This window comes from Lucilia sericata, unplaced genomic scaffold (genome assembly GCF_015586225.1).
Source record: "Lucilia sericata isolate MDLA Ls3-8-SP2 unplaced genomic scaffold, ASM1558622v1 Contig000351F_arrow, whole genome shotgun sequence".
Classification (NCBI taxonomy): Eukaryota; Metazoa; Arthropoda; class Insecta; order Diptera; family Calliphoridae; genus Lucilia; species Lucilia sericata.
Window position 1 is genome coordinate 1 of NW_023994371.1, and position 12417 is coordinate 12417.

The 12417-nt window shown below is 28.1% G+C and overlaps 1 long non-coding RNA gene across 1 annotated transcript; it reads right to left on the reverse strand.

The window, feature by feature from the left end:
* Positions 1-4832: 4832 nt before the first annotated feature.
* Positions 4833-11268, reverse strand: LOC119603992. The gene is made up of 3 exons (XR_005231450.1): positions 11196-11268; positions 10244-10533; positions 4833-5579 (listed from the first exon to the last, which is right to left on the reverse strand). It is a non-coding gene; the product is annotated as an uncharacterized LOC119603992 (long non-coding RNA).
* Between the last annotated feature and the right edge of the window lie 1149 nt (positions 11269-12417).

Consider the following 12417-nt stretch of genomic DNA (forward strand, 5'->3'; position numbering starts at 1 on the left):
GTTAGGGTAACGAATTAACTATTATGCAAATCATAACAAAAGAATACATTCCTTTATAACACTGATTTAAATGACAATGTAATGAGCACTTCATAAAGTAATATGAGAATAATATTGTATGACTGCTGCTGTTGCTAGCAAATGGTGGTTACTTGGTATTGGGATGATATTATTCGGTTGCCATCATCATAGTTGTAGAACAAAAGTGTTAAGAAAAGGAATTCCTTGCACGTTTCATGCACGTGCAGGCTGAACACGAAACGGAAAGGGAAATGATTATGAAGTGCGTTTTGTAGGATTTCAGCTTCTGTGTTTCATTTCATTGTTTTTAAAATAATAAATATATGAAATATTAAAAACTAAATTAAAAAGTTAAGAAAGGTCATATTATTGTTAAAGGAAATTAATAAAAAAAATTACAAAAATTAACAATCTTTTAAATTAATATCACTTATACGCCTTCTTTTATTTTTTTTATATATTTCTAGTTTACTTTTAATGTTTTGAAGAAATCTAGTCCTTTTCACTTTTCTGGGCTGTCATTTAAATATCAAAAACATGTTATTTATTTCGAAACCTTAGAAAACAAAAGTTTTTCTTTTTATTTCGTTCTAAAGAAATGCGTGAAAATGAAATTACAATTTTTACAATTCTATTCATAGTCATTTACAAAAGAATCAAACTCTTTAGAAAACGTTTATCAAATAATTTTTGTTTACCATTAAAACGCGTAAACGTTTCTATTGTCCTTTTAACTTCCCCACACCCACGAAATTTCATTCGTACTAACACCACCTCTTTATTCATTTTCTCACAAGAAATTTCCCCCTTCTAAAGCATTTTCTTTTAGAGATAATAATTCTTCATTTAGTTGAGGCATTGAGAGTATTCATTCATTCATTCATTGCCTTTCTAACTTTCAAGTGGCGCCACAAACACTCGTTTATATATTCTTATTTTCATGTTGACTGCCTGACTGCCTGGCTGCCTTCTTCATTCAAAACGTCAGCATCATGTCTTGAATACGAAATTAAAATTTCAAGTGTTAATATACTCGTGCTGTAAGTTAGTTAACATGGTAACCACACTCACTCACTCACACAACTTCTCCTGAAAGTTAGAATCTTTGGCAGGAGTTTTATTTGCAGGATTATAGAGAAGACAATGATTTTTTTTTATTAAATTTTATTAAGTTGTTGCTGAAGGTGTCGTTTGTATTTATATTTACATATCCCTTGAAATTGAGTAGCATAAGAAAATAAAATTGAATTCCAATTGATAACAGTTAGTTTGTAATTATTTAAGGATCTTAATTGAAATTTATTGCCGACAATCGTTTGATATGTAGTACATACATATATGCTATTTTGTATGCAAAGTTGTATGTAATTGTAATTTTATTTTAAATTGATTACAAATTTGAGACTTTGAAATTAAAGAAATTCAATCTATACATTAAGCCATCGAAAACTGATAATGACTGAATAACTTAACTCATCGAAATTAATGAGAACATATAAAAGGGGACAATTTGGTACTTTTTCGTTCTTTAGCTGGTACTTTTAGAGTTTTCTGTAATATTGAACCTAGAAACTTAAAAGAAAGCATGTAGAGCCCAGAGTAATTGGAAACCTCAAAGAGGATAAATTTTACTTTTTCGTTTTTCAAAGGTACTGTTTGAATTATCTACAATATTGAACCTATTAAAACTAAAAGTAAGTATGTAGAGACCAGCATAAAGGTGAACCTTTAAAAGGGGACTTTTTGGTACTTTTTCATTTATCAACCGGCACTTTCTGAGTTTTCTATTGTATTACATCCAGAAACGTAAAACTAAGCATTCAGAGTTTTGAGTGAATGAAAATCTAAAAAAAGGAGTATTTTCTGGTACTTTTTCGTTATCTAATTGGTACTTTTTATAAAAACTTAGGAAGATACATACTTCGTACTTCAAGTGGTACATTTCGAGTTTTTTGAATTAAGAACGCAGTGTCTCGTACATTTGTAGATTGTAGAACGTTAGTTACTTAGTTAGTTAGTTAGTTAGTTAGTTACTTAGTTAGTTAGTTAGTTAGTTAGTTAGTTAGTTAGTTAGTTAGTTTGTTAGTTAGTTAGTTAGTTAGTTAGTTAGTTAGTTTTGTTAGTTAGTTAGTTAGTTAGTTAGTTAGTTAGTTAGTTAGTTAGTAGTTAGTTAGTTAGTAGTTAGTTAGTTAGTTAGTTAGTTAGTTAGTTAGTTAGTTAGTTAGTTAGTTAGTTAGTTAGTTTTAGTTAGTATAGTTAGTTAGTTAGTTAGTTAGTAGTTAGTTAGTTAGTTAGTTAGTTAGTTAGTTAGTAGTAGTTAGTTAATTAGTTAGTTAGTTAGTTACTAGTTTAGTTAGTTAGTAGTTAGTTAGTTAGTTAGTTAGTTAGTTAGTTAGTTAGTTAGTTAGTTAGTTAGTAGTTAGTTAGTTAGTTAGTTAGTTAGTTAGTTAGTTAGTTAGTTAGTTAGTTAGTTAGTTAGTTAGTTAGTTAGTAGTTAGTTAGTTAGTTAGTTAGTTAGTTAGTTAGTTAGTTAGTAGTTAGTTAGTTAGTTAGTTAGTTAGTTAGTTAGTTAGTTAGTTAGTTAGTTAGTTAGTTAGTTAGTTAGTTAGTTAGTTAGTTAGTTAGTTAGTTAGTTAGTTAGTTAGTTAGTTAGTTAGTTAGTTAGTTAGTTAGTTAGTTAGTTAGTTAGTTAGTTAGTTAGTTAGTTAGTTAGTAGTTAGTTAGTTAGTTAGTTAGTTAGTTAGTTAGTTAGTTAGTTAGTTAGTTAGTTAGTTAGTTAGTTAGTTAGTTAGTTAGTTAGTTAGTTAGTTAGTTAGTTAGTTAGTTAGTTAGTTAGTAGTTAGTTAGTTAGTAGTTAGTTAGTTAGTTAGTTAGTTAGTTAGTTAGTTAGTTAGTTAGGTAGTTAGTTAGTTAGTTAGTTAGTTAGTTAGTTAGTTAGTTAGTTAGTTAGTTAGTTAGTTAGTTAGTTAGTTAGTTAGTTAGTAGTTAGTTAGTTAGTTAGTTAGTAGTTAGTTAGTTAGTTAGTTAGTTAGTTAGTTAGTTAGTTAGTTAGTTAGTTAGTTAGTTAGTTAGTTAGTTAGTTAGTTAGTTAGTTAGTTAGTTAGTTAGTTAGTTAGTTAGTAGTTAGTTAGTTAGTTAGTTAGTTAGTTAGTAGTTAGTTAGTTAGTTAGTTAGTTAGTTAGTTAGTTAGTAGTTAGTTAGTTAGTTAGTTAGTTAGTTAGTTAGTTAGTTAGTTAGTTAGTTAGTTAGTTAGTTAGTTAGTTAGTTAGTTAGTTAGTTAGTTAGTTAGTTAGTTAGTAGTTAGTTAGTTAGTTAGTTAGTTAGTTAGTTAGTTAGTTAGTTAGTTAGTTAGTTAGTAGTTAGTTAGTTAGTTAGTTAGTTAGTTAGTTAGTTAGTTAGTTAGTTAGTTAGTTAGTTAGTTAGTTAGTTAGTTAGTTAGTTAGTTAGTTAGTTAGTTAGTAGTTAGTTAGTTAGTTAGTTAGTAGTTAGTTAGTTAGTTAGTTAGTTAGTTAGTTAGTTAGTTAGTTAGTTAGTTAGTTAGTTAGTTAGTTAGTTAGTTAGTTAGTTAGTTAGTTAGTTAGTTAGTTAGTTAGTTAGTTAGTTAGTTAGTTAGTTAGTTAGTTAGTTAGTTAGTTAGTTAGTTAGTTAGTTAGTTAGTTAGTAGTTAGTTAGTTAGTTAGTTAGTTAGTTAGTTAGTTAGTTAGTTAGTTAGTTAGTTAGTTAGTTAGTTAGTTAGTTAGTTAGTTAGTTAGTTAGTTAGTTAGTTAGTTAGTTAGTTAGTTAGTTAGTTAGTTAGTTAGTTAGTTAGTTAGTTAGTTAGTTAGTTAGTTAGTTAGTTAGTTAGTTAGTTAGTTAGTTAGTTAGTTAGTTAGTTAGTTAGTTAGTTAGTTAGTTAGTTAGTTAGTTAGTTAGTTAGTTAGTTAGTTAGTTAGTTAGTTAGTTAGTTAGTTAGTTAGTTAGTTAGTTAGTTAGTTAGTTAGTTAGTTAGTTAGTAGTTAGTTAGTTAGTTAGTTAGTTAGTTAGTGTTAGTTAGTTAGTTAGTTAGTTAGTTAGTTAGTTAGTAGTTAGTTAGTTAGTTAGTTAGTTAGTTAGTTAGTTAGTTAGTTAGTTAGTTAGTTAGTTAGTTAGTAGTTAGTTAGTTAGTTAGTTAGTTAGTTAGTTAGTTAGTTAGTAGTTAGTTAGTTAGTTAGTTAGTTAGTTAGTTAGTTAGTTAGTTAGTTAGTAGTTAGTTAGTTAGTTAGTTAGTTAGTTAGTTAGTTAGTTAGTTAGTTAGTTAGTTAGTTAGTAGTTAGTTAGTTAGTTAGTTAGTTAGTTAGTTAGTTAGTTAGTTAGTAGTTAGTTAGTTAGTTAGTTAGTTAGTTAGTTAATTAATTAATTAGTTAGTTAGTTAGAGCATAACTTCCTCCTACGCCAGGGCGGACATAACAGATTCTTTTCGAAAAATACATTATTTTTAAAATACACTCATGGTGTGGAGTATCATGTGGTCGGTTATGCCCGACAATTCCTTCCTACTTGTTAATCATACTTTTCTTTCAATAAATTTGAGTAAGAATTTCACAAACTCATCAATTTTTGTATTCTGATTAATCCCATACTCAAACACATCAATGACCATTCTATTCAGTCTACTTGCCGTTCACTGGTCCGTTAAATTAAATTTTTGTTGTTACATTTTTGAACGAGGATTGTACTATCAAAGCATAATATGTTAGCATCGATAATCATAATTTATAAAATTGTTTTACCCAGATAAAGTTAACAAATCACAGTTAAAATAAATACAAAGATAACTCACCCACTAAAAACTCCTGTGGCTTTTTCCTTAAACGCCGTTAAACCCTTCATGTTGTTGGAAAAGTTAGAACTTTTTGTTGTGACTTTAAATGATTTTGTACTTTTGTGGTTGGTTGTTGTAGATGTTGTTTTTTTTGGTTTATAAGGATTCAATGCGGGTGGTCGTTTTTAGCGCATATACAATTTTGAAAATTTAACTTAAACTACAGAACTTTGGCGTACGTTTCACACGATAATTTTAACACTTTCATTCGTTCACACGTTGCTTTTTTTCCAGTGTCTACTTTCTTTTGATTTTGTTATTTATAACACGTTTATTAAGTTATTCGATTTCAACAAATTACAAATTGAAATGGAACTTTGGATTTACTTGGTATTTCGTTTTACTTTTTATATCCTTTTTTTTTTTTGCTTTTAACACTTGGTGGGTGGTGGTTGCTTGTTATGCTGTTTATATTGGTTTGTATATCCTGTCGTTTATAATCTATTTTTATGAGTTTTTCCCCGTTATTTTATTGCAGAGCAGGCTTAATAATTATTTCTAGCGACTTGCTGACTATTGTCGGTTCATTGGTGTATCCATAATTCCTTTTAATTTATTTATAATGAAATCACGGCAGTCATCACTAACTTCATCATCACCATCCTCACTTTTACGGGGCTTGGGCGTAAGTTAGTAGTTCTTATTGTAGATTTGTTGTACGAATACGAGTTTGTGCCAAATTGGCAGTTATGGGTCATTTTCATTTTACTTTTGCCTCCTGTAACGATAAACAATAAAATAATGAAAGGAAAACAAATTGGAATTTAGTCATGCTCATTTGCTGATAAGCGTATATGTATATCGAAAGTTATATAATATTTTTGTAAAATTGTGGAATTGTTTTTGTCTATATTTGTGTATGTATATATTTCCTTCCATTTTTATTGCCACAACTGAAAACATGGCAACCAACATAAGCCGATTATATTCATAAATTTTACTTTCTTCAAAGTATGAATTGTACAAAATTTTGCTGATGAAATTTACAAATATTGCGTATGTAATGTATATTTGAATGTTTGTAGTTATTTTTGATAATAAAAACAACAACAGCAACAAAAATAATTTAGTTGTATCTACTTCAAAGGATTTTATATTATTTTTATTTGTAGGAACTTTTTAAGCGGATTGTTTTCTTAAAAAAAGAGCAACGATATTTTTAGGTTATTAAAATTTTGCTATAAAATTAAATGGTATTCATAACATCATAACAGAAATATCACTAACTTATATGAACACGCCTTTTCTAAAATGGGCGTGGCTTGTTTTAAGCTTTATTCCTGTAAAAAGCAAATGATGTAAGCTGAGTTTTCATCATTATTTTAAAACATTTAATCATCTCCATTAGGGTTATAACTTTGATATAATTTATGAAAATTTAAAATCAGCCCTATCCATTCCACTAAGAGTATAAAACAAGTACATCGGAAAACTATATCAATTTTTCCCGAGCGTTAAAAAAGTTTTCGCGGCAAATGATTTAAAGTTTTCGCTATTTATTCTAAACAAAATTTTAATTTTATTATTACAAAATCGAAAATTTTTTGATATAAACAAAGGTCCTTGCTTGACCCATAATATTTACAAAGGGAAAGCAAGAAGAGGGGCGGTTTATACCGCCCCCTCATAGTTTTGTCGTACTTGTGATAAGAAGTTGAAGAGTTTCGTGAAAGGGCAATTTTGGACAACAATAAAATAAAAATTATATTATATAAATATTGTTGCCTAATTTTGATCGACTAAATTGAGAATATTCTTCTGAGTCCATAGAAAGATATTGCTGATAATTATTCTGAAATCAAGAATCGTTAACCCTTTCAATAACGGGGTCAAATCGATAATATTATTCATAGTTCATGAGAATATTATTTCCTAGTCCATGGAATGATATTGCTAATAATTTTTCTGAAATCGAGAATCGTTAATCATTTCAAAACCGGATTCAAAATCAAGATTTTGATATTCTTGAATATATTTCGGACAAACTACACGAAAATATATCCTTAGGTCTCCTTGGGGCCAATTATTTTCTTAAAGGGTTAATAGGTATATATCGAGTAATTGGCATAAGGTATTATTTATATATACTACAAATAACTTCTAAGAAGTTTCATAAAATCCTTTAAAAAATTATCAACATCATGTTCAAGAACATAAAATATTAAAAATTTTAATTTTGAACCCGGTTTTTAAAGTGTTAATGTTTCTTAATTTCGAAAGAGGTATTGAGTTCATACTTTTTATGTTTAATTCTTGTATATATCCCTTATAAAATTCAGTTAATTTCTTTAAATAGATTTAACACAATTTTGTAAAGTTAGCTAATGGAGTTTTGGGGATGCTGTTAAAATAATGACCCATTGTTGACCACCGACTAATTTCACTATTAGAAGTTGATCCGAAAGAAAAGCCTATGTTCGACCCACACTAGTTGCCATATTTACACCCATTATCTCTATGTCTGCTTATTTTTCATCCTTACGTTAAATTGAGAGTTTTTATACTGAAATTATTTTAAAAGGCAGAATATGTACCGGTTAAATGATAACCGGAGATAGAGATAATGGATCTTAGTAGCATGTTTGTTTAAATGCTAATGTGTTTGTATTCATATTAATAATTTAATTATTTTTTTAAATAACTATTTTGCTAAATTGTTCTGAGTATTGAAATCAAGTATGAATCGAGCTTAAATCAAGCCCATTATGGTATTAATTCAAACTTGTTTTCATCTCAAATGTAGTATGCATTTAAGCTTAAATCAAACCGCAAATTTTTTATGTACATTGAAAGATCACTTTGAATCAAAGAAGGCTTAAATCGCCAATTCTTATTTGAATCAAGTATTTTGTAATTAGTTTTAGAAAAACCGTACTTTTGAAACCGCTCCGAATTACTTAGCTCTTCTTTTGATTACAACCACAATTTTTAAAAGATTTATATACATAGTTAAGTCCATTTTGCATATGGAATGGTATTCATCATACTCCTAGTGCAAAATTTTTTGCAAGTACTTGAAAATATTTCAGGGATGGCTTGATCATGAGTAAAAAATACCCATTTTCAATACCGAACTAATTTGTGAAAATTGTAACTTCTCCCGTTCGAATCGTGTCGTGACTTTAATAGACATATGGTGGTTGAACTTTGGCGTTGGTCCCAACTGCTTTCAGGGATTAAGTTTCTTATTTTAGATATCGGATTACATACTGAAAATTCCTGACATTGTTTTAAAATAGGTCCATAAATAATACATACTTTAAAAATTTTAGAAGGTTCATTGGTATCGAATCTTGTCCCGACACTAATGCGACACAAATTTTATGTTTACCAAAATTAGGCCCGATCACTACAGTAGTGTTCTAATAATCTACATGTTTTGGTACTAAATTTAAAATAGGCAGGCCATAATCTTGCATATTTCCCATGTAAATGTCATGGGTCAGGCAATCACCATTGTTTATATCGAAAATTTCTGATTTTGTATTAAAAATTTGTTTTAGAGTAGATTTCGAAAACTGTAAAGCATTTGCCGCGGAATGTTTTTTAACAGTGATATACGTACTTTTTATAATCTATGCGGAATGGATAGGGTCGATTTGAAATTTTATAAAAGTTATAACCCTAATGTATAGAGTTATTAAAACGTTGATAAAAAGAATTACATAGGCCAGCAAAATTGAAAAAAATCAAAACCCAGAGATCAAATTATTCTTCATTACATCATAATTTACAGATTTTACAGAAAGATTGAAAAATCCCGTTTTTAGCCACATTTAAGACGTTATAACGGAGCGAAGACATCTTTACTTATAAAATTTGTTATGTCACCTGAAAATTTAACCTCTCTTATATCTTCTTCTTCTTCCAGTTATCTTAATCGATAATTAAAACAAGTTTCTCATAAAATAAGTGGCGAAATATAGTTAAAAATTGAGTTTTTATTGATATATGATAATATCATGCTTTAGGTTAAAATATGTATCTCAAAGAAGAAAGAGATATAAGATAGGTTAAAGTTCACATATGGGACATTAAGATGAAACTAGAAATTTCTATAAATAATGATGTCATCGCGCTGTTATAACGTTTAAAAAATGTCGAAAAACAGGGGATTTTCGATTTTAAGAACACGAAATTTCAATGACATGATGTGAGATTCATATTTACTCTCCTCTTTTGACCTCTATAATGATATATTATTGTCAACCGAACTATCCAAAAATTATAAAACCAATTTATGATGTGGTCCTGCTATACATACATATATGGATTTCAATTTCATACTTTAATAATAATTTGATCGGATTTTAGGAATAACTCAAGCCGTCAATACTTGGAAAAAAACCCAGATACTCATCAGTCATACCCATTTAAATTATTGAGCTGCACTTAATTCAAGTCCCGACTACTGAGTTTCTCTTTACATCAGGTTTTTGAGAAGGAAAACCGATTTTGTGCATTTATCGTCTTTAAATAAAGGTTTATAGCTTGTTCCTACATTGAAATATCTTAAACTAAAGTTTAAGTTCTAATCTGGTAGACCGGAGTTCATGGGTTCGATTCCTACCTAAGGCACTGGTAAAGAAGCGCACAACAGGCTCGATAGGGGCCCAGATGTATTTCTTCAGATTTGATATAACATACATTATATTTTCAAGTTGGAAACTATGTATTTTAAATTACAAAAAGTCAAATTCGTCTATATTGTCCGACAAAAACTTCAACAGACGATATCTGGGCAAATAAAAAGAGATATCAAATTTATCCGAAAAATACTTTTATAAGGTAAACTATGATAAGTTGTGAAATGTAAAGAAAATTATATATATTTTGTAAATACATACTTCTTTCAAACTTTAGCTTAAGATATTGAAAAGAAGAAACTATATATGGGCATTTCCACCGAAAAGTCAACTTTTGTCACATCACGTCACGCACAATTAACTGCTTATATCTAGGGAAACAATATACATATTTTTAATTTGTTTATATTTTTATGTAGAGTTCTAATAGCTCTATACATAGGATAAAGGTGCGACCAATAAAAAAGAATAGTCCTAAGATATTGTCAATTAATGTGCGTGACGTGATGTGACAAAAAATATACTTTTCGGTGGAAATGCCCATATAACAAAAGATAAACCAGTTATAAGAAAAGATAAAATTTTATTGTAAAGCAAGTAAAAGGGTCTTTCAGACAATATATAATAAGATTAAGATTTGAGTTGTTATTCTAACAGAAAATCGATCATATAAATAATATGCATATTAATCATTAGGTTTCATAATATATATATACAATTTTGAATAGGATTTGAAAAAAAAATTTATGTAATATTTTAACTTATAATTGACATAAAACATTTACAAGTTACTTACATATTTTATTTGAGAATAATCCAAAGTTAAATTTGAGGTTATGTAACACAATAAAGTAATATGTTTAACGATAATGATGTCATTAATAGTAATCCAAGGACTCAATCCAAATTTTGATAGTCGTACGATTTTAACACTCACATACATATACTACATACGATACGATTTTTTAAGAATTTTTATAATATTTAACGATTAAATGAAACGTTATAACGAATTTAAGGTACACAAATTACGATAATGATAAGAAATAACGGTACGGATTTATAGATATTTTATATATATATACACTGAAATAAAAAGTTTTTCAATTATTATTTGAAATTATTTAACAATAAATAAATTGTGTTAAAGGAAATAAAATGAAACGAAATTTCCTCAAACTCGAACGATTTGAAATGACATTTTTCAGACAGAGCTAGTGGTTTGTAGAGACAAACCAGCGACCCGTTTAGAACTCTGTCTGAAGACTGTAATTGTAACAGAAATGTTGTACGCTATATATTAAAGGTAAGTATTTAAATTTGTTTTTTTTTTTACTTTTGAGGATCGGAGGTGTATTAGGGTGGTAGATTTGTTGGTATATAAGAATATATTGGAATATTTTATATGGGAATAGTTGTATATAAGGCAAGAGCTGGAAGTATTATATAAATATGGAAAAAACTCTCTTTTCCTTTATTGGAAAGAAATCAAAATCAGAATTATGATGCAATCTGTAAATGTCTTGGAATTTTTTTTCTAAAGGAAAGGGGTAGGCAAGGTTTTATATATATGGAACAACTAAAAATTTTCACTTTAGGGAAAGTTTAGAAAATTTCCATTATTTTTATACACAGAAAAAAGAAAAAACACAATTTATTATAAAAATTCAACCCCTTTTTTTTGGGAATTTAAATTAAATAAATAGTTTTTTTGGAGAGTTTTTTTAATTATTTTTTTTTTAACCGACCTCTTAATTTGCTCTTTAGAGTTTAATAGAACCGCTTTATACCGTTTTTTACACCACACAACAGGACTACAAACGAAGAACTACTGTATGAATTCTTAAGACCTGAAAAATACCAGCAATGGACCAAATTATGCTGAAATCAAAGCATAAACTTTTCTATTTCTCTCTTGCTTTAACGCTTAAGAGCAAGCGGGTAGGCATTAGTGTGGTGAAAAGCTTGGCATTACTTTCAAACCTGCGCATTTTGCATTTCAAAAGTTTGAAGTGAAGGAATTTTTTTTAAAAATCTATTAAGTAAGGGTTTCTTTAGTGAAAATGTCCTTTTGCGTATAATTAACTGTAGCAATGTTAAAGTGGGTGGTTTTTCCCTAAGAAAAAGTGGTAGGGGTTGCCACCTGTACGCTGGCAGCCAATCGTTATACAGCAAAGGTGGAGTTTTCTGTTTGACCATTCTCCTAATGGAAAAATTCTTTATAATTGTTGTTTTTTTCTACTAAACTGTCTCTCATCGGTTTTGTAACAATAAATATTTATTGTTTAATACTCATACGTTTAAAATATGGAATTTCTGTATCTCTATATATGAGAACATTTTAAGCGTTTTTCATTCCAAAATCACTACAAAAATCTAGGGAAAATATTTCTTATAATATTCAAGCAATTCAGCCATTCTGTGGAAATGTTTGATTGTTTAGGGCTTTTATATCCTAGAAGTTAAATGTATTGGTATATAAGACTAAATATGTATGTGTGAGTGTATATATAGTACATATTTACTATATATATAGTAAATATGTCTATATACTATATCATTGTCTATTTGTTTGTGTATTTTTAGTTAAATGTAGCCGTTTTGCTGACATTGGTGTCAGCCATTTTGAATTTCTATATTGACGTTGTTTTCTCTTAATATTTTTTGTTTTAATTTTTTTTTTACTTCCCTTCATTTGTTAAGTTTGGGTTCAAAAATTTGACATTTAGTTGGAATATTTTTTTAGTGTAGGCTTTAATTTCCATAAATCAATAAAAATTCTTTAGTAAATAGTAGTCATGTGTGTTTTTTCCTCTTTTTTTCGTAATAAAGGTCAATTGAAAACGAAATCATACGTTGACATTTATTTGTCAATATTTATTAAAAAAGTTTTAAAACCTAATGTCACAGGAAAATTACAACCTACAGCCGATTTCAAAAATTCCAACAAAATTTGATTTTTGAAAGAAA